This window comes from Pleurodeles waltl, unplaced genomic scaffold (genome assembly GCF_031143425.1).
Source record: "Pleurodeles waltl isolate 20211129_DDA unplaced genomic scaffold, aPleWal1.hap1.20221129 scaffold_39, whole genome shotgun sequence".
NCBI lineage: Eukaryota > Metazoa > Chordata > Amphibia > Caudata > Salamandridae > Pleurodeles > Pleurodeles waltl.
In genome coordinates, this window is record NW_027150097.1 from 4,498,760 (window position 1) to 4,520,945 (window position 22,186).

A 22,186-nucleotide genomic window follows, 5' to 3' on the forward strand; every position below is an offset into this window, starting at 1 on the left:
GAATATGCAGGTACCTGGGAACAATCCAGACTAATTCTGAGCTGCTTCTTCTCTGCGTGAACCAATCCAGTGTCAGGACTGGAGTCGGTGCTGTTAGTAGATAGAGAAGGAGTATAACTCGAGCCCCAGGAGGGCAGCCTGGAGCCTGTGACAGGTGCAGGGGAGTGTCGTCAAGGACGCAGCTCGAAGATAACTGGGAAGGGTCTGTGGGGCCACCAGCCTGGTGAGGACACCCAGGAGTCAAGGGGTGTCCTGGGGGATGGGCGTGGCTTTGTCTGGCTCCAGTGGGGGCTATTAGGAGTAAGTGCAGGGACTGCTGCTGTCCTCCGTGTCCTGGGCTCTGTGTATGTGTAGAATTTCTAAGGTTGTAAATAATGAGACCTGAGCAGGTTGTGGCAGAAATTATGACTTCTGGTCATTCCTTCCGGTTTGGCAGAAGTCAGGTGTATGTTACCCCAATGATTGTCAGATACTGCGAGCAGCAGTGTGAAGAATGGAGTCTGACAGGACAGACACCTCCCATATACTGAGCTGTGATGCATACAGCCGAGCTCCCAGATGGTCTAGTGCATGGGTACTCGCAAACATTTTCCCAGGGGCCACAAAGTTTGGTCTGTGGTGCGACCGAGGGCCGCATTGATGCTAGCAGCATGCCCATCAAAGGGAGGAGGGGGATCTGGGTGGGGAGGGTTTGTGGCATAGGGGGCAGCAAAGCATATAGATCTAGTGGCTAAATCGCACAATGTGAAACCAGAACACCTGGCATTAATCCCAGCTTCCCAACTTTACCAAACTGTGAGATCCTAGGCAATTGTTTTATTTCACGTTCCCTTCTTTTTCTTCATTATTGTATGTAGGAGGACCTCACAATGCATGACTTTGGATTGTGCGCTGTGCAAACCTTTCTCCTGTGTTTGATTTAATAGGCTATAAAGTTGTTTATGTATAATAGCAAATCAGGCCAATCAGAGAGTGCAGATAACAACCGACTTGCCTCTTAGTTCACTATTGGCATTGTTATGAAGGTGGGGGGAAGAATGAATGTTGAGGGTGGGGGAAGAATGAAAGTTCCTGAATTTATGTTTGAAACCTTCGTTTAAAAAAAATACTTCTCCATGCACTGCTAGATTAAATGGTTCTAGCGGTGCAGGACAAATCCATTACTTTCTTTCCTTATCTTCTATTACGTTTAAATACAGTGCCCCCTGTTAAACCCAGTAAACAGCAGCCTAGTGCTACTGCTGCCCTGGGGGGGCCGCATGTAAAGGTCAAAAGGGCCGCATGCGGCCCCCCCAGGCCGTACAATGAGTTTCACTGGTCTAGTGGTTAGGATTCCTGGTTTTCAATGAGGCAGGCCCGGTTTGATTCGCGGTGTGGGAAGTTTACTCTTTTTTAAATGACTCCTGCAATTTAAACTTTAGCTTTTTCATATAAACCTAAATGCATGTAAAGTCCATATAAAATTCACTTGCTTCTTCTTCCACTTCCATCTAATGCCTTTTGAGGTTTACACCGACCTCACAGCTCCGGTTCCCTCCCCAGCCCTAGCGTCACTGATGCTGTAGTATTAATCACCTGGAGGAACAAACCTCTGCATTAATCCATTGAGGGTTATTCCTTGTTTGTCATTTATTACACAACATACAGATTAGATCAATATTTCGGGGCACCAGTTCACTGTGGTCTCACCATGTAAAATGCTCATTTTATTTCCTGCTCCGCCGGTGCAGTGTAAGAGGGTCTCAGAGTCTGTTTTGTGACATTAATCACCTGCTGTGTCGGTTTCTAGGAGTTTACGGCTGAGTTAGTTTGTGTTTTATCTCATCTGTGGGATGCAGCTGCTGTTTGCAGTGTCCACAGTTTCTCATTATTGCACCAATTATTGAGTCTAGTTAAAGGAATGTGCAAAAGGGACATTTTAAAGCATCACATGTCGTAGGTTCCTTATATGTTTTAAGGACTTCATTATAAAATACACCTCTTTGTTTGCGTTGTGTTTGCTTTGTGGATTTCAAAAAACACTGACAAGCAATAAATAGTTACGTGGTGACAGACACTGCAGCACACTCCTCCCATGAGTGGAGATGGCAGGGTATGATGTGTTGGTTGGATCCATGGTGTAATGGTCAGCACTCATACTCTGAATCCAGCGATCTGAGTTCAAGCTTTGGTGGGACCTACAATTCAATTTACTTAATGAATATGTTTTAAATTACTCTGGGCATTGAGCAGTGCAGCCAGTTATATCTCTGACATAACCCATCTATTCCTGTTTTCCTTCCCCTGGTGGTCTCTGCGGCCCACGGGCAACTATACATTATTTTATAGGCGGCGCTGGGGGCATGTGACACTATACACAAGTGTTGTATACTTCCTCTTTCTCTGTGGACACCTCTCTGAGGCTACACAACAGTAACATGCAGAGTGTGGACCTGACTATACGTGGATAACTTACAAGGGGAGAAAAACTGACAGGAAAATAGTGTGTTAAAGAAAGTCTTTAATAAAGTGTTGCCGGCTAAAAATGAAAAAAATGTTCTTTGTTTTATTTCTGCACTTTGTTGGTAACTACCCAACATATGAATGGTGATGACAATTGGTGATGACAAAACTGCCAAAAACGTTTAATGTCAAGGGGGTCAAGTTTACCCTAACATAGATGCCTACATTTTAGAATAGAAAAGTGAGAGATTTAAAAAAACATAATCGGGACAACGTATTTCCCCCATTGACATCCATTGAAGCAGAGGCAATTTCAGGAGACGGACAAAATAAAGCCATTTTTAGCTGCAAAAATCAGGAGTCTTGCACCTGAATTGTGTTTATTGGCATGCAAAAGAAACTCAACAAAGTGGTTGGTCCACATCCATTGAGAGTGGAAGAGCCATTTGGTGCCTAAAGTTCAGAAGCATTTTGGGGCATATTTATGAGTGGATTTCGTTGCTGGACCATCACTTTTTTATTACGCTCCGGTGGCACAGCCCTCTCAACCATAGCTTATGTGGCGGCACACACCCACTCTGTGTGGCTTTGAAAGGCCTCATAGATATGCAGTAAGACAAAGTAGCGCAAATCACTGCGTTGCCTTACTCTGCACCAAGGAGGCGTTCCATGGGCGTTGCGGTGGGTTTTCCCTGGTAACACCCATGGATTTGGACGCTGCTCCAGATTTACTTAATCACGTAAACCTGGGGCAGCACCAAAACCTTACGCCTCGCCAGAGCAGGAGTAACAAGGATAAATATTTTCATTTCTCCTCCTTTGTTTCCTCTTTCTACATGTGCTGCATTCTGCAGTTCTTTGGTGTGGGGGACATCAGACACACTACAACCGGTGAGGAAGGGTAGGATTCGTCCACCACAATGTGCTCCCTGTATCAGAGCAAAGACCCTCTGCCTCCGGCCTTCTATGTGACGCAGATCCACTGCCTCTGGTCATCGACGTGACCTAATATGCTTCTGGCTGAGCATCCACTCCCGAAGAATTACTCGGTAAGCACCGCTGGACCGTGCCTGTGTGTCAAAGTTCCCACGTTCATCTCGTGTGTAATCCCCTACACACGAGATGTCGCAAGATTGTGACATCACTGCCGGCCATCTTTAAGTCAGACATAGGGATGAATGAGGTTCCAAGAAACAGTGCCAGACATTTTAATATCAGCCATTTTGAAGTCAAGCAAGCCATAGAAATACCTGTGGCAGCCATTTTAAAGTCAGGCATGTCATAGAAACTACAAAAACAAGTGTGCTGTGGCCATACAAAGGCAGCACACGCGTGGGAACAAGCTAAGAACACTGTAATGACACAGAGTGGGCCCAGACGTTGCACCAACACCATCCACAGACTGCCAAACAAACAGTAATGGTGACAGCTGTTGCGCGTCACCTACATGCAGTCTCACATTGAAGTCATCACAAGAGCAGCCTCTCTGATCATCGCTGACGAATGCAATGAAGGCACAATTCCCAGAGGAATTTTCAGACGCTACCGGTCTCCTGTGTCGTCCTTTGGTGTGGGGGGCGTCGGAGAAACGACAACACATACTCCATTCTTTTAAATGGAGGCAACCCACATTACACTGAGGAGCTGACCTTGCCTCTTTGTGTGTGCTTTATAGATCGAAGGTGAATACTGTTGATTTAACTCAAGGCTGTTTTCACAAGACACTCTGCCATTAACAAATAATGTGTGTTTTAGACAATACAAGGGCTGCCTCTTCCTCCCAGTGGTTAGGGCCCTGGTCCCAGATGATAAGTAGAGCTATGACGCACAGTGACGTCACCAGGATGCGAGGAGTTCTTAACCCTCCAGCTCATTTATCTTGTCCTTGACTAATAAATGTATTTTATACAATGTAGGTCAAATTGCAGTCAGGGACCAGACATGGTCAGAGAACAAATAGTGAATTTACAAAGGGGCATAGCAATGGGCGGGGTGAGGGTGTTTCTGATAAATAGTTGGGTACAGGGGCCTTCAGTAGAAGATAGTGATGATTTCACAGAGAATTTTTAGATACACTCAGACAGCCTCTCTCTCTCCTCTCTCTTTCTCTCTCTCTCTCTCTCTCTTCCTCAAAAATGTTGGTAATTTTACAGAATAGTGTGTTCTTGCTCACATAGGGGCATATTTACAAGCCCCTTGTGCCTTCTTGTGTCCCCCTATTTTCTTTTTTATTTATGCTAAGGAGGAGTTAAGGAGGCCTCCACCTTGCGCCATACTTACAAAGTGGCACAATGCATGCACTGCGCCACTATGTAACCCCTTGCTCCACATTATACCTGCGGCAGGTTTAATTTATGTAAGGGGGCGTTCCCACACAGGGAGGACCAAAAAAGTGTTGCAGTGAAATTTACAATATTTCAAAACGCCATTTTTTCCGTCATTTTTAATGCCTGCTCAGGACAGGTGTTAAACTGACTCTACCATAATAACCTATGGGCCTCCCTATGCTTTGATGGACTAGCGCAATAAATGATGACGCTATTGTGCTAACGTGCACCATGGTGCGCTGTATAGGGGGCACATGGTGACGCAAGAATAGTGCCGCATCAGAGCTAATGCACCACTTTCTTGTAAATCACCCCTTTAGTGTCCCTACCAATCTGTATTCCTCTCCCTTTCCAGTGCCCGCTAAGCCTCTCTCATGCACCCTGCTTATAGTATAATGGGCCAGATTTACAAGGCCCTATCGCCACCAGAGCGTCCCTTTTTGTGACGCTCCGGTGGCGCAATGCCCTGCGCCTTATTTACAAGGTGGCGTTAAGCCATTTTGTGGCTTAACGCCACATTGTAAATATGGTCCCTATACATGCATCACTCTGCGTGGAAGGGGGTGCAATGGGTGTTGCTGTGGGTGTACCAGAGCAACACGCATTGCATTTTGATGTTGTTTTCGTAAACCTGAGGCAGTGCCAAAATCTAACGCCAGCCCAGGGGAGGTGTTAGAGTGGCGCAACGAGGAGAAATGTTTTCATTTCTACTCGTTTTTTGCTCTTTCTATGTGTGCTGCATTCTGCAACGGCCATAGGAAGAGGAAATCATCATTTAAGATTGTTTTTGTGCAGGAAGGTTTGCCTTCCTTCACAAAAACAATCTCCCCCTAACGCAGCCTTCCTTGCACCATGGCGCATGGGTGACTGTGTTAGCGCGCGGCAGCAAATTTAACGCCGGCGCAGGGGGGAACACGGGTGCATCATATTCTAGTAAATACGGCGCACCCCTGCGTTTTGAAAATGACGCTGTGCGGCGCTGGCAATTTTGGCGCGTGACTGCACACCGTCATTATCTCGTAAATGTGGCCCAATGCATTTTAGCAATATGTGCCAACGTCTCTGTTGGAAAATCCGAAGCTTACACCCCGTAATCTTACTCACTAGGCTACGCCCCGGAATTCACTCCTCAAAATGTCACTTTCATGGCAGAAGGTGTCCTTTCAAGACAATCACCTAATTTACCACAATAATGTTTCATGTATGTTATGTGTATGTAAATTGTGCCGTTTGTACCGACTCGAAGGGACACATTCTGCATGTTGGCGCTAGAGACAAGGGTGGATGCTTCTTTGGACGGATTAAAATAAATCTGAAGTGTTTTCTGTTCAGAAAGATTGTCAGCGGGTTTGTGAGTCCTCTCTGCAGAGGATGTCTCAGTCGTGAATATCTTCACTGCTGTTGTGGGAGCTGGTGAAGCCGTCTGGGGCCTTCTTCTAATGCACAGATCATCTCTTCTGTGACTCTGCGCTTATAAAATAGGAGAAGGGCACGTGGGCGCTTTAATTCACCACCCAGTTAATAACTGTGACAGATTATTACACGTTTGTAAAGTGGGCAAAAGTTTCAGGTCCACCGAGATTTGAACTCGAAACGGTGGATTCGGAGTCCAGAGTGCTAACCATTACACCATGGAACCGGATGTCTCTGCGGTTACAACGCTTCCAGTGACAAGACTGGGTGGGGCTGGGCGGGGCGATCTGTAGCGACCTATTGATTTTTCCATTCACTACAAGTCATTCTATTTTTACATTTAAAAGAAAGCTCGAGGTATATGTAAAAAGGGACATTTAACAAGGAAATACACAAACACCCAGAGCTGCAGCCTGGATTCTTTTTAAAGGGCGCATAGAAGTCACGTGCGCTTTTACACGTCCTCTGACTCAGCTCCTTTCATGTGCCCCGCACTTCTAGCGCTTAGAAGCCTTATGAAGCGTCTTGTGAAAGGAATGAAACGGGCCCTTTCCTTCACAAGCTTCAGTAAACCCCCCGCTCTCTCCCCATGTGGAGCGAGCAGAACATGTAATGTGCACATTTTACAGGAGAATAAAGCGCGGGTTTGAACAGAATCGTCCGGTTCCTCTTGTGAAGTTACTTGGAAGCCCCGCGAGGGGCAGGTGAGACCTGGAGGGGTCGGTGAACTCCTCTCGGTGAAGAGACGGAAGAAGCAGGAGAAATATGTGACCTCTGCATGAGCTGCGGTGGAATTAAGGAGGAAGAAAATGTCCGGCCACAATAAAAATGTGTCCTTCCCATACCGGGAGTCGAACCCGGGCCGCCTGGGTGAAAACCAGGAATCCTAACCGCTAGACCATATGGGAGCTGTGTGTGACCTGCCTGGGTCTCTTTATAAATAGAGGCCTCTGCCCCGCAGCGCCTCCTGCAGCCTTCAGTGAGCTGCCAGTGTCTGCACTGCGGGGAGCTGGACAGACAAGGAATAAGGACACAAACTTCACTCTAACAAGGAACCAGATCATTCTTTTAACCCGAGTTGTGCTCATCGGTCTTTACCACATGGACAGTCTCGGGCTATTTAGGGAGATGACAGAAGAACACCTCAATATGAAAACACACAGCACTGCACATCACACACCGAGCAGCACTGCAGCACTGCACCGGGTCCGTTCACTGCAGTCTGACCCTTACAGCAGCGCTGCACATTCATCCTCACTGCACAACCCTACGTGGTGACACAGCAGCACTGCACAGAGTGACACTCACTGTGGCAATGTACATAGTGACACAGGAGCACTGCATTACTTGACACTCAGTGCAGCACTGCAGGACTGAACGTGGTGACACAACAGCACTGCACAGGGTGACACTCAGTGCATCACTCTACGTGGTGACACAGCAGCACTGCACAGAGTGACCCTCACTGTGGCAGTGTACATGGTGACACAGGAGCACTGCATTACCTGACACTCACTGCAGAACTGTAGGACTGAACGTGGTGACACAGCAGCACTGCACAGGGTGACCCCTCACTGTGGCAATCTACATGGTGACACAGCAGCACTGCACAGGATGACACTCACTGCAGAACTCTACATGGTGACAGTGTAGGTCTGCACAGAGTGACCGTCACTGTGGCTATGTACATGGTGACACAGCAGCAATGCACAAGGTGACTCTCACTGCAGCACTGTAGAGCATGGCCTCACTGTATCACTTAAAAGGGCCCTCGCTGCAGCATTGCACAGAGTGAGCTTCACTGCTATATCACCTGGCGGACTGCACGGAGGCACTCACTGCATCACTGCAAATTCACCCTCGTTACTGCAAACCATGTCTACTGCAGATGTGTAGAGTCTGACCCCGCACTGCAGCTCTGCACTGATTGACCGTCGTGACAGCAGTACATTGCACTGCACCAGGAGCGATAATCAATGCATTAGTGCAGTCACACTCATTGTTGACCTGTGACAAGTGAACTGTGCCCATCTCTTGACAACACTGTCCAGAACGACTCTCATTACAGCACTGCACACTGTGGCCTCCTCTACTGCACTGCACACTGTGGCCTCCTCTACTGCACTGCACACTGTGGCCTCCTCTACAGCACTGCACACTGGTCCTCATTGCTGAACTACAGGCCGGAAATCATTACTGTACTGAATGCTGCACTCATCACTGCACTCAATATTGCACTGAATGCTGCACTTATTACTGCACCTGTTACCGCATTCATCGCTGCACTCATTACTCCACTCATCACTGCACTCATTACTGCACTACAGATTATTACACGTTTGTAAAGTGGGCAAAATGCTCAGGTCCCACCGAGATTTGAACTCGGATCCCTGGATTCAGAGTCCAGAGTGCTAACCATTACACCATGGAACAGGATGCCGCAGTAACCCCCCCCCCCCCCATGCTTGGAGTGACAAGACTGGGTGGGGCGAGCTGTAGTGACCTATTCATGTTTTCTTTCACTACAAGTCATTCTACTTTTACATTTGGTATAAAGCTCCAGGTATATGTAAAAAGGGGCATTTACCAAGGAAATACACAAACACCCAGAGTTGCAGCCTGGATTCTTTTTAAAGGGCGCATAGAAGTCACGTGCGCTTTTACACGTCCTGTGACTCAGCTCCTTTCATGTGCCCCGCACTTCTAGCGCTTAGAAGCCTTATGAAGCGTCTTGTGAAAGGAATGAAACGGGCCCTTTCCTTCACAAGCTTCAGTTAAACCCCCCGCTCTCTCCCCATGTGGAGCGAGCAGAACATGTAATGAGCGCATTTTACAGGAGAATAAAGCGCGGGTTTGAACAGAATCGTCCGGTTCCTCTTGTGAAGTTACTTGGAAGCCCCGCGAGGGGCAGGTGAGACCTGGAGGGGTCGGTGAACTCCTCTCGGTGAAGAGACGGAAGAAGCAGGAGAAATATGTGACCTCTGCACGAGCTGCGGTGGAATTAAGGAGGAAGAAAATGTCCGGCCACAATAAAAATGTGTCCTTCCCATACCGGGAGTCGAACCCGGGCCGCCTGGGTGAAAACCAGGAATCCTAACCGCTAGACCATATGGGAGCTGTGTGTGACCTGCCTGGGTCTCTTTATAAATAGAGGCCTCTGCCCCGCAGCGCCTCCTGCAGCCTTCAGTGAGCTACCAGTGTCTGCACTGCGGGGAGCTGGACAGACAAGGAATAAGGACACAAACTTCACTCTAACAAGGAACCAGAACATTCTTTTAACCCGAGTTGTGCTCATCGCTCTTTACAACATGGACAGTCTCGGGATATTTAGGGAGATGACAGAAGAACACCTCAATATGAAAACACACAGCACTGCACATCACACACCGAGCAGCACTGCAGCACTGCACCGGGTCCGTTCACTGCAGTCTGACCCTTACAGCAGCGCTGCACATTCACCCTCACTGCAGAACTCTACGTGGCGACAGAGTGCAGCTGTAGCTAGAGTACCGATCACTGTGGCAGTTAACACCGTGACACAGCAGCACTGCACAAGGTGACACTCACAGCAGCACTGCAGAACTCTACGTGGTGACACACAGCACTGCACATCACACACCGAGCAGCACTGCAGCACTGCACCGGGTCCGTTCACTGCAGTCTGACCCTTACAGCAGCGCTGCACATTCACCCTCACTGCACAACTCTACGTGGTGACACAGCAGCACTGCACAGTGACCCTCACAGCAGAACTCTACGTGGCGACAGAGTGCAGCTGTAGCTAGAGTACCGATCACTGTGGCAGTTAACACCGTGACACAGCAGCACTGCACAAGGTGACACTCACAGCAGCACTGCAGAACTCTACGTGGTGACACACAGCACTGCACATCACACACCGAGCAGCACTGCAGCACTGCACCGGGTCCGTTCACTGCAGTCTGACCCTTAGAGCAGCGCTGCACATTCACACTCACTGAAGAACTCTACATGGTGACACAGCAGCACTGCGCAGAGTGACACTCACTGAAGAACTCTACTCTAGAGTGCAGCTCTAGATAGAGTGCTCGTCACTGTGGCAGTGTACACGCTGACACAGCAGCACTGCACAGGGTGACACTCACTGCCGAACTCTACGTGGTGACACACTGTAGGTCTGCACAGAGTGACCCTCACTGTGACAATGTACATGGTGACGAAGGAGCGCTGCACAGAGTGGCACTCACTGCAGAACTCTACGTGGTGACAGAGTGCAGCTCTAGATAGAGTGCCCGTCACTGTGGCAGTTTACACCGTGACACAGCAGCACTGCACAGGGTGACACTCACAGCAGCACTGCAGAACTGTACATGGTGACACAGTGCAGCTCTACACAGAGTGACTGTCGCTGTGGCAATGTACACGGTTATACAACAACACTGCATTACCTGACATTCACAGTGGCACTGCAGAGTGTGGCCTAACTGCATCACTTGACAGTGGTCCTCGCTGCAGGAGATTAAAGAGCGGATTTGAAAAGCACTGTCCCAGAATTGTCAGGTTCCTCTTGTCAATGTACAAGCAGCGCTGCATTACCTGACATTCACTGCAGAACTACAGATTGTGGCCTCCCTGGATCGCTTGCCAATGGTCCTCGCTGGAGCACTGCACAGTGAGCTTCACTGCTATACTGTCTAGAGAGAACCTAAAACTGACACTACACGGAGACACTCACTGCATAGTCACGCTCATTACTGCAAAGTAGAGGGGTCTCAATGCAGCACTACAAATGTCTACTGCAGAACTGTAGAGCCAGACCCTCACTGCAGGGCTGCACAGTGCCTGCCCTTCCACACAGAACATTACCAACACAACCTCATAGCAGCACTGCACAGAATGGAAGCCATTATACTGCACTGCAGCCCACAGGGACCTCACTGCAGAACTGTGGAGCCTGACCTCACTGCAGACCTGTAGAGCCTGACCCTCACTGCAGGGCTGCACAGTGCCTGCCCTTCCACACAGAACATTACCAAGACAACCTCATAGCAGCACTGCACAGAATGGCAGCCATTATACTGCACTGCAGCCCACAGGGACCTCACTGCAGAACTGTAGAGCCTGACCTCACTGCAGACCTGTAGAGCCTGACCCTCACTGCAGGGCTGCACAGTGCCTGCCCTTCCACACAGAACATTGCCAAGACACCCTCATAGCAGCACTGCACAGAATGGAAGCCATTATACTGCACTGCAGCCCACAGGGACCTCACTGCAGAACTGTGGAGCCTGACCTCACTTCAGACCTGTAGAGCCTGACCCTCACTGCAGGGCTGCACAGTGCCTGTCCTTCCACACAGAACATTACCAAGACAACCTCATAGCAGCACTGCACAGAATGGAAGCCATTATAATGCACTGCAGCCCACAGGGACCTCACTGCAGAACTGTAGAGCCTGACCCTCACTGCAGGGCTGCACAGTGCCTGCCCTTCCACACAGAACAATACCAAGACACCCTGATAGCAGCACTGCACAGAATGGAAGCCATTATACTGCACTGCAGCCCACAGGGACCTCACTGCAGAACTGTAGAGCCTGACCTCACTGCAGACCTGTAGAGCCTGACCCTCACTGCAGGGCTGCACAGTGCCTGCCCTTCCACACAGAACATTTCCAAGACAACCTCATAGCAGCACTGCACAAAATGGCAGCCATTATACTGCACTGCAGCCCACAGGGACCTTACTGCAGAACTGTAGAGCCTGACCTCACTGTAGAACTGTGGAGCCTGACCTCACTGCAGAACTGTGGAGCCTGACCTCACTGTAGAACTGTGGAGCCTGACCTCACTGCAGACCTGTAGAGCCTGACCTCACTGCAGGGCCGCACAGCAGTGCTCCCTGCAGCACTGTGCAAACGCCCTCGTAGCAGCGTTGCACAGAGTGACCTGAGTAACTTGTGTGGTCTGCCTACAGTTGTGTGTGTTTGACGCTGCTTGCGGATCCATTTGCTGTTGTTTGCAGTATCTGACTTTGTGGGCAGTGCTGGTGTCCCCCAAGAGAAAGGTATATTTTAACCGTGTGAACATGTGTTTGTTAATGCAATTGTGGTGCCATAGCATTGTGTTCTGTTTGGTATGGTAAGTATTTCATCTTGTGTTGTCCAATGTGAGCATGTATGGTGGTGAACTTGTCCCCCAGATATAGATTATGGATTCTTCTGACGTGTGGCAGCTTGAGCTTTGTTTGTGCAGACATGGAGTGTGTTGAATTGAACTATCTTTGTTTCCATTTGCCTGTGCATGTGTCCATTTAGCTGTGTGCACCTTGCAGCCACATCATGTAGATGTATGTCCCATGCAGTTTGAGTTGTATTTGCTTTGTTGACATGCACTTCTTCGTTGTGCAGATTGGTATGTCACGTGCGTCTGGTATTGGTTGTCCCTGGGATACCTGAAGGGCCAGCTCCTGTACTGTTGTGTTAGGGGTATGTACAAAGTGATATGTCTCCCAGTGCAGCCTCCTTCCCTGAGTGCTCCAGATGCCTCCATCCCTATTGTGCAGGTATTGTTTGCATAGCAGGCTTGGAATATTTGTCTGTCTGACTACTGTGCATCCCATTGTCCTTCTATTGTGTTACAATGTGGGTGATGTGTGTGCCCATTGCAAAGCTCGTTCATGGGAATGGTGTTTGTGTTCCATGCCACATCCATACATATGTGTGTTTTACTGTGATGACACTGTCATGTGTGCAATGCGAGTGTATGAGTTGTATTTGTAGATTTGATGTTGCTGTGTTGTCAGTGTTTGTGTGACACAATGTTGTGTACACTTCACTGTCCCTTTGCCTGAGATGGTCAGACGTGTGTTTTTGTGTAGTGTTGCAGTGCAGTGGGAGTGACCTGCCTAAAGGGGGCATTTGGTAACTGTGAATGTGTCCTTGTTTATGTATGATTCCAATGCGGGGCACAAGAAGACGTGTACTTGGTGTCCATATTATGAACCCCATATCATGTGGATGCTGGCGCGACAATCTGTTGCTGAGCTGCTTGACACAGGTAGGTGTGTTTACTTACGGTCCATTGTGTACACGGCAGTGTGGATTTTGTGCACCTTCGATGATCAGCAGCAGCTGATTCCGGGAGTCTCCTGTGCCGTGAAACCGAAGCCAGGCAGACAGATAAACAAGCCTTCCTGCCAGGGAGTCTACTGCCTGAAGACAATGCAAATGTGAGCAACAAGTTAATCTGCAAATGAATAGGGTAATCTGCAAGTGTTAAGAATGCTTTGTATCCAGTACTGGGTTTAATTGACCTAATCACTCAAACTTTTGTGAACAAAGATGTATTCTTTTTTAATGTTAGAGCAAAGGGTTAACAACTGGGTTGTGAAGTGCCTGCTTTTAATTGTATTTCTATCCCTCTTACTACATCTGCAGGTATAGAAGGGACAGTAATGTAAATAAAAACTGCATTAAGTACACTCTGGGTACTGCTAAAATCCATATTTTGGAAGCACTATTTTACCCTAAACATTTTGCGCATTTTGTAGCAGTTTATCTTATACTGTGTGTAATGCAAGTTTAAACATATTCACGGTGCTTTCTGTCATAGGCTGTGTCATTGTAGCACAAAAAATACACAAGTCACTTTTCTCCCTTGCAACAACCTAGACTTGGGCCTTGTTACAACCTTGGCAGAGAGGACTTCTCCATCACACATGTAACAGATATCCCGCCCACTGTGTTACAAGTTCCATTATATTCCATGGAACTTGTAATACCACGGACGGGATATCCGCCACGTTTGTGACATAGTAATCCTCTCCACCAAGGTCATACTCAGGCCCTTAATTCTGTGGCTCTCTGGTTATGCACAGATCTCTGCAGCGCGTTAACTAAGTGAGGTTTCATAATGTACTTTGGTGCATTTCCCAATGAGTAACAACTTTTTTCAAATGTATTTTTCATTTAGGCTGCATGTTATTTTATATGTACTGTAGGTACCTGATGGAGAAAGGCAATAAAAAATGAAACAACATTTTTTTTTTTTAGCCACTCCTTTGACCCCGTTCCCACGCTTACTGACCACGCCCCCACTGAATGCAGTATCACAGTTCCCATACTTTTTTTAACGTTTAATGCACTTCGACCACTGGACACAGGTAACCTTTTGAGGATCGCAAAACAACCTTTCTTTGCTGCTTTCAGACAGCGATTGCACCATAATGGGCCACAAAACATTTTGAACACAACATCTCTTCAAAAACATGAAAATGCTATGGGTTGTTGGCGCAATGTGCCAGGGAGATTTTCTCCCCGCTTCGGATTCAGAAACCGCAAACGTGCTGATGAGACACCAACTCTACCAGATCATTGGACTTGGCAAAGAGTGTAGTAGTCAGAATCATTCAATAGGAAATCAATGGCATAAAATATAAACAATTCTAGATGCAGTGAAAAAATGTAACACTAAATCAAACTCCAAACTGAATAAAAGTTTCAAAGCTTTACTACAATCCCAAAATTATTGTCACGTAGATGGTGCACAAAACTAAGTTATAAACATACATGAAAACGATAGGCTGACTGAAAAGTCTGAAAAGATTTAACCTCCAAAACTTCAACACTGTTAAACACTCCAAAAGAATAATATAGATTAGCAACAACGCAATCTGTACATTATTATTAGATTTAAAATCAGGCGATGGTGACATCAGTGAATCATCAAAATACTAATTTTAACCTTCAAATTTCAGGGCTGGGCCATTCCTATCACCAGCACAAATTTAGACTTGAATGTGTGGGAACGGGCTAACCCATGTGGGAAAAAGCAAAATAAAAAGATAGACAAAAATAATTTGGAAAATCATCTAACTAGGGCAATTAAGTATAAACATACACTCGTTTAATTATCTAAACTGAAAAAGGAAACACAAAACCACATTTAGTTATACTCTCCTCATGGGACAGCAGACAGCTACACTTCATCAGGCAGAACAGTCACTTTCTTCCAGCATCAGGACAGTGCAGAACACGGGTGTAGGAGGCTGGCCTGGCTTGTAGTGGGTACCAGAGGTACGTACACCTTGTGCCAGGTCCAGTTATCCCTTATTAGTGTAGAAGAGGTGTTTCTAGCAGCTTAGGCTGATAGAAGGTAGCTGTAGGAGGCTGGACTGGCTTGTAGTGAGTACCAAGGGGTACTTGCACCTTGCACCAGGCCCAGTTATCCCTTATTAGTGTATAGGGTGTCTAGCAGCTTAGGCTGATAGATAATGGTAGCTTAGCAGAGCAGCTTAGGCTGAACTAGGAGACGTGTGAAGCTACTACAGTACCACTTAGTGTCATATGCACAATATAATAAGAAAACACAATACACAGTTATACTAAAAATAAAGGTACTTTATTTTTATGACAATATGCCAAAGTATCTTAGAGTGTACCCTCAGTGAGAGGATAGGAAATATACACAAGATATATATACCCAATAGCAAAAATATGCAGTATAGTCTTAGAAAACAGTGCAAACAATGTATAGTTACAATAGGATGCAATGGGGAAACATAGGGATAGGGGCAACACAAACCATATACTCCAAAAGTGGAATGCGAACCACGAATGGACCCCAAACCTATGTGACCTTGTAGAGGGTCGCTGGGACTATTAGAAAATAGTGAGAGTTAGAAAAATAACCCTCCCCAAGACCCTGAAAAGTGAGTGCAAAGTGCACTGAAGTTCCCCTAAGGACAAAATAGTCATGTTAGAGGGAGAATGCAAGGAAAACACAAATCAGCAATGCAACGACGATGGATTCCTGTCTGAGGGTACCTGTGGAACAAGGGGACCAAGTCCAGAAGTCACAAGCAGCTCGGAGATGGGCAGATGCCCAAGAAATGCCAGCGGTTGGTGCAAAGAAGCTCTTACTAGGCTGAAGAACTGTGAATACTGCAGGAACGACAAGGGCTAGAGACTTCCCCTTTGGAGGATAGATCCCCCACGCCTTGGAGAGTCGTGCAGAAGTGTTTTCCCGCCGGATGGACGCCAACAAGCCTTGCTACACGCAAATCGTGCGTTTGGCGTTTTTGGACGCTGCTGGGGCCCAGAAGGGACCAGAAGGTCGCAAATTGGACCTGCAGAGAGAGGGGACGTCGAGCAAGACAAAGAGCCCTCACTGAAGCAGGTATCACCCGGATAAGTGCCAGAAACAGGCACTACGAGGATGCGTGAAACGGTGCTCGCCGAAGTTGCACAAAGGAGTCCCACGTCGCCGGAGACCAACTTAGAAAGTCGTGCAATGCAGGTTAGAGTGCCGTGGACCCAGGCTTGGCTGTGCACGAAGGATTTCCGCCGGAAGTGCACAGGGGCCGGAGTAGCTTGCAAAGTCGCGGTTCCCAGCAATGCAGCCCAGCGAGGTGAGGCAAGGACTTACCTCCACCAAACTTGGGCTGAAGAGTCACTGGACTGTGGGGGTCACTTGGACGGTGTCGCTGGATTCGAGGGACCTCGCTCGTCGTGCTGAGAGGAGACCCAAGGGACCGGTAATGCAGCTTTTTGGTGCCTGCGGTTGCAGGGGGAAGATTCCGTCGACCCACGGGAGATTTCTTCGGAGCTTCTGGTGCAGAGAGGAGGCAGACTACCCCCACAGCATGCACAAGCAGGAAAACAGTAGAGAAGGCGGCAGGATCAGCGTTACAGAGTTGCAGTAGTCGTCTTTGCTACTATGTTGCAGGTTTGCAGGCTTCCAGCGCGGTCAGCGGTCGATTCCTTATCAGAAGGTGAAGAGGGAGATGCAGAGGAACTCGGCTGAGCTCATGCATTCGTTATCTAAAGTTTCCCCAGAGACAGAGACCCTAAATAGCCAGAAAAGAGGGTTTGGCTAACTAGGAGAGAGGAAAGGCTACTTACACCTGAAGGAGCCTATCAGCAGGAGTCTCTGACGTCACCTGGTGGCACTGGCCACTCAGAGCAGTCCAGTGTGCCAGCAGCACCTCTGTTTCCAAGATGGCAGATGTCTGGAGCACACTGGAGGAGCTCTGGACACCTCCCAGGGGAGGTGCAGGTCAGGGGAGTGGTCACTCCCCTTTCCTTTGTCCAGTTTCGCGCCAGAGCAGGGGCTAAGGGGTCCCTGAACCGGTGTAGACTGGCTTATGCAGAATTGGGCACATCTGTGCCCAACAAAGCATTTCCAGAGGCTGGGGGAGGCTACTCCTCCCCTGCCTTCACACCATTTTCCAAAGGGAGAGGGTGTCACACCCTCTCTCAGAGGAAGTTCTTTGTTCTGCCATCCTGGGCCAGGCCTGGCTGGACCCCAGGAGGGCAGCTGCCTGTCTGAGGGGTTGGCAGCAGCAGCAGCTGCAGAGAAACCCCAGGAAGGGCAGTCTGGCAGTACCAGGGTCTGTGCTACAGACCACTGGGATCATGGAATTGTACCAACAATGCCAGGATGGCATAGAGGGGGCAATTCCATGATCATAGACATGTTACATGGCCATATTCGGAGTTACCATGGTGAAGCTACATATAGGTAGTGACCTATATGTAGTGCACGCGTGTAATGGTGTCCCCACACTCACAAAGTTCAGTGAATTGGCTCTGAACAATGTGGGGGCACCTTGGCTAGTGCCAGGGTGCCCTCACACTAAGTAACTTTGCACCTAACCTTTACCAGGTAAAGGTTAGACATATAGGTGACTTATAAGTTACTTAAGTGCAGTGTAAAATGGCTGTGAAATAACGTGGACGTTATTTCACTCAGGCTGCAGTGGCAGGCCTGTGTAAGAATTGTCAGAGCTCCCTATGGGTGGCAAAAGAAATGCTGCAGCCCATAGGGATCTCCTGGAACCCCAATACCCTGGGTACCTCAGTACCATATACTAGGGAATTATAAGGGTGTTCCAGTAAGCCAATGTAAATTGGTAAAAATGGTCACTAGCCTGTCAGTGACAATTTGGAAAGAAATGAGAGAGCATAACCACTGAGGTTCTGATTAGCAGAGCCTCAGTGAGACAGTTAGTCACTACACAGGTAACACATTCAGGCACATTTATGAGCACTGGGGCCCTGGGTTACCAGGGTCCCAGTGACACATACAACTAAAACAACATATATACAGTGAAAAATGGGGGTAACATGCCAGGCAAGATGGTACTTTCCTACACAACCCCCCCCCCCAAATGAAGGACAATAAGACTAGCCATTACCTGATGAGTCTTCATTGTCTAAGTGGAAATATCTGGAGAGTCCATCTGCATTGGAGTGGCTACTCCCAGGTCTATGTTCCACTGTATAGTCTATTCCCTGTAGGGATATGGACCACCTCAACAATTTAGGATTTTCACCTTTCATTTGTTTTAGCCAAAGTAGAGGTTTGTGGTCTGTCTGAACAATGAAGTGAGTGCCAAACAGGTATGGCCTCTACTTCTTCAGAGCCCAGACCACAGCAAAGGCCTCCCTCTCAATGGCAGACCAACGCTTTTCTCTAGGGGTCAACCTTCTACTAATAAAAGCAACAGGTTGATCCTGGCCCTCAGAATTAAGTTGTGATAGGACTGCCCCTACTCCTAATTCAGATGCATCAGTTTGGACATAGAATTTTTTAGAGTAACAAGGGCTTTTCAGGACAGGTGCAGAGCACATGGCCTGCTTCAGCTCCTCAAAAGCTTTCTGACAGCTTGCTGTCCATAATACCTTTTTAGGCATTTTCTTGGATGTGAGGTCATTAAGAGGGGCTGCAATGGAGCCATAGTTCTTAATGAACCTCCTGTAATACCCAGTGAGGCCTAGGAAGGCTCTCACCTGAGTCTGAGTGGTAGGGGGAACCCAATCAATAATAGTTTGGATTTTCCCCTGAAGTGGTGCAATCTGTTCCCCACCAACAAGGTGTCCCAGATAAACCACCTTACCCTGCCCTATCTGGCACTTTGAAGCCTTGATAGTGAGGCCTGCCTTTTGCAGAGCCTCCAAAACTTTCCATAGGTGGACCAGGTGATCATCCCAGCTGGAGCTAAAGACAGCTATATCGTCCAAATATGCTGCACTGAAAGCTTCCAGCCCTTGCAGGACTGTGTTCACCAACCTCTGAAAAGTGGCAGGTGCATTTTTCAAACCAAAAGGCATTACAGTAAACTGGTAATGTCCTCCAATGGTAGAAAATGCAGTCTTAGGTTTAGCATCTTCTGACAATTTGATCTGCCAATTCCCTGCAGTCAAATCAAAAGTGCTTAGATTCTTGGCAGATGCCAGTGTATCTATAAGCTCATCTGCCCTGGGTATAGGGTGAGCATCAGTTTTGGTTACCAAGTTGAGACCTCTATAGTCTACACACAACCTCATTTCCTTCTTTCCATCTTTAGAATTGGGTTTTGATACCAGTACCACAGGAGAAGCCCATGGACTGTCAGAGTGCTCAACCACTCCTAGTTCCAACATTTTCTGAACTTCTTGCTTTATGCAGTCCCTGACATGGTCAGGCTGCCTATAGATCTTACTTTTGAAAGGTAAACTGTCTCCAGTATCTATAGTGTGCTCACACCAAGAAGTGGTGCCTGGCACAGTAGAGAAGAGTTCTGAAAATTGTCCTAGGAGATTTATGCAATTATCTTTCTGCTCAGCAGTAAGACAATCAGCCAAAACTACACCTTCCACAAGAGCATCTTGTTCTGTGGAAGAGAAGAGATCAGGTAGAGGATCACTGTCTTCTTCCTGTCCCTCATCTGTTGCCATGAGCAGGGTGAGATCAGCCCTGTCATAGTAGGGTTTCAGGCGGTTGACATGGAGCACCCTAAGGGGACTCCTGGCAGTGCCTAAGTCAACCAAGTAGGTGACTTCACCCTTCTTTTCAACAATTGTGTGGGGTCCACTCCATTTATCTTGGAGTGCTCTTGGGGCCACAGGCTCCAAGACCCACACTTTCTGCCCTGGTTGGTACTGAACCAAAACAGCCTTCTGATCATGCCATTGCTTCTGGAGCTCTTGGCTGGCCTGAAGGTTTTTACTGGCCTTTTTCATGTACTCAGCCATCCTTGATCTGAGGCCAAGTACATAATCCACAATATCCTGTTTAGGAGCTTTTAAAGGTTGTTCCCAACCCTCCTTTACAAGTGTGAGTGGACCCCTAACAGGGTGTCCAAAAAGAAGTTCAAAGGGGCTGAAGCCCACTCCTTTCTGGGGTACCTCCCTGTAGGCAAAAAGGAGGCATGGTAGAAGGATATCCCATCTCCTGCGGAGTTTTTCAGGGAGTCCCATAATCATGCCTTTGAGAGTTTTATTAAATCTCTCCACCAGTCCATTTGTTTGTGGATGATAGGGTGTTGTGAACTTGTAAGTTACACCACACTCCTTCCACATGGCCTTTAAGTATGCAGACATGAAATTGCTTCCTCTGTCTGATACTACTTCCTTTGGGAAGCCCACCCTTGAAAATATTCCCAGGAGGGCCTTTGCCACTGCAGGAGCTGTAGTGGTCCTTAAAGGAATAGCTTCAGGATATCTTGTGGCATGGTCCACTACCACTAAGATAAACTTATTGCCTGGAGCAGTAGGAGGGTCAAGGGGGCCAACTATGTCAACCCCTACCCTTTCAAAGGGAACCCCAACCACAGGCAGTGGGATAAGGGGTGCCTTTGGGGTGCCACCTGTCTTGCCACTGGCTTGACAGGTTTCACAGGACTTGCAAAATTCTTTTGTGTCCTCAGACATCCTAGGCCAATGAAACAGGGGAACAAGCCTGTCCCAAGTTTTCATTTGACCCAGGTGCCCAGCTAAGGGAATGTCATGTGCCAGTGTTAGGAGGAACTTTCTGTACTCCTGAGGAAGCACTAATCTCCTGGCAGCTCCAGGTTTAGGATCCCTATGCTCAGTGTACAAGAGGTTGTCCTCCCAGTAAACTCTGTGAGAGTCACTGACATCCCCATTAGCCTGTTTGACAGCTTGCTGTCTGAGACCCTCTAATGTGGGACAGGTTTGCTGTGCCACACTCAGCTCCTCTCTGGCAGGCCCGCCTTCACCCAAAAGCTCAGCAGTGTCTGCTTCCAGCTCCTCTGGTGTAGGTTCTGCACAGGGAGGGAATTCTTCTTCCTCAGAAGTAGAATCCACTGTAGAGGGAGGGATAGTAGGAAGTGGTTTGCTTCTACTAGCCCTAGCTTTAGGGAGCACTTGGTCCATTGTTCCAGGATCCAAGCTTCCCTGTCCTTTTTGCTTTTTGGCCTGAGCCCTTGTCAAAGCAAAAATATGCCCTGGGATGCCCAGCATTGCTGCATGGGCCTCCAACTCCACATCTGACCAAGCTGATGTCTCCAAATCATTCCCTAATAGACAGTCTACAGGTAAATCTGAAGCTACCACAACTTTCTTTGGACCAGATACCCCCCCCCAGTTGAGATTTACAACAGCCATGGGGTGGCTTTGTGTTATGTTGTGAGCATCGGTTACTTGGTACTGGTGTCCAAGTATGTGTTGTTCAGGGTGCACCAGTTTCTCAATCACCATTGTGACACTGGCACCTGTGTCCCTGTAGGCCTGGACCTCAACACCATTTATTAGGGTTAGTTGCTTGTACTTCTCCAAGTTATGGGGGCAAGCAACCAAAGTGGCTAAGTCAATAGCCCCTTCAGAGACTAAAGTAGCCTCTGTGGTCTCCCTAATCAGACCAACCCCAACTAAATTACCAAAAGTGAGCCCAGCTACTCCCTTGGATTGGCTATTAGTAGGTTTGCTCCCACCACCACTGCTATTAGTAGGGACACTAGGTGTAGCAGTAGGGGTTGTAGTGGTAGGAGCTGTGGTGCCTTTCTTTGGACAACTGGGATCTGTTGTCCAATGGCCTTTTATTTTACATAAATAGCACCATGGTTTCTTTTCCTTGTTCTGATTAAAGGAGGATTTGGGCCCCCCACCAGAGTGTTTTTGTGGGCCTGATGAAGACTCATTTTTAGATTTGTCCCCACCCTTGTCAGAAGACTTACCATCCTTCTTTTTGTTGCCATCTTTGTCACCCCCTGTATGAACTTTTCTGTTCACTCTTGTTCTG

General features: G+C 47.9%; 3 non-coding genes across 3 annotated transcripts; all 3 read right to left on the minus strand.

Moving 5' to 3' along the window:
- Positions 1-7,018: 7,018 nt before the first annotated feature.
- On the minus strand, positions 7,019-7,090 carry TRNAE-UUC (transfer RNA glutamic acid (anticodon UUC)). Its single transcript has one exon. It is a non-coding gene; the product is annotated as a tRNA-Glu (tRNA).
- A 1,453-nt stretch (positions 7,091-8,543) lies between these two features.
- Positions 8,544-8,615, minus strand: TRNAQ-CUG (transfer RNA glutamine (anticodon CUG)). Its single transcript has one exon. It is a non-coding gene; the product is annotated as a tRNA-Gln (tRNA).
- A 610-nt stretch (positions 8,616-9,225) lies between these two features.
- TRNAE-UUC (transfer RNA glutamic acid (anticodon UUC)) lies at positions 9,226-9,297 on the minus strand. The gene has a single exon. It is a non-coding gene; the product is annotated as a tRNA-Glu (tRNA).
- Between the last annotated feature and the right edge of the window lie 12,889 nt (positions 9,298-22,186).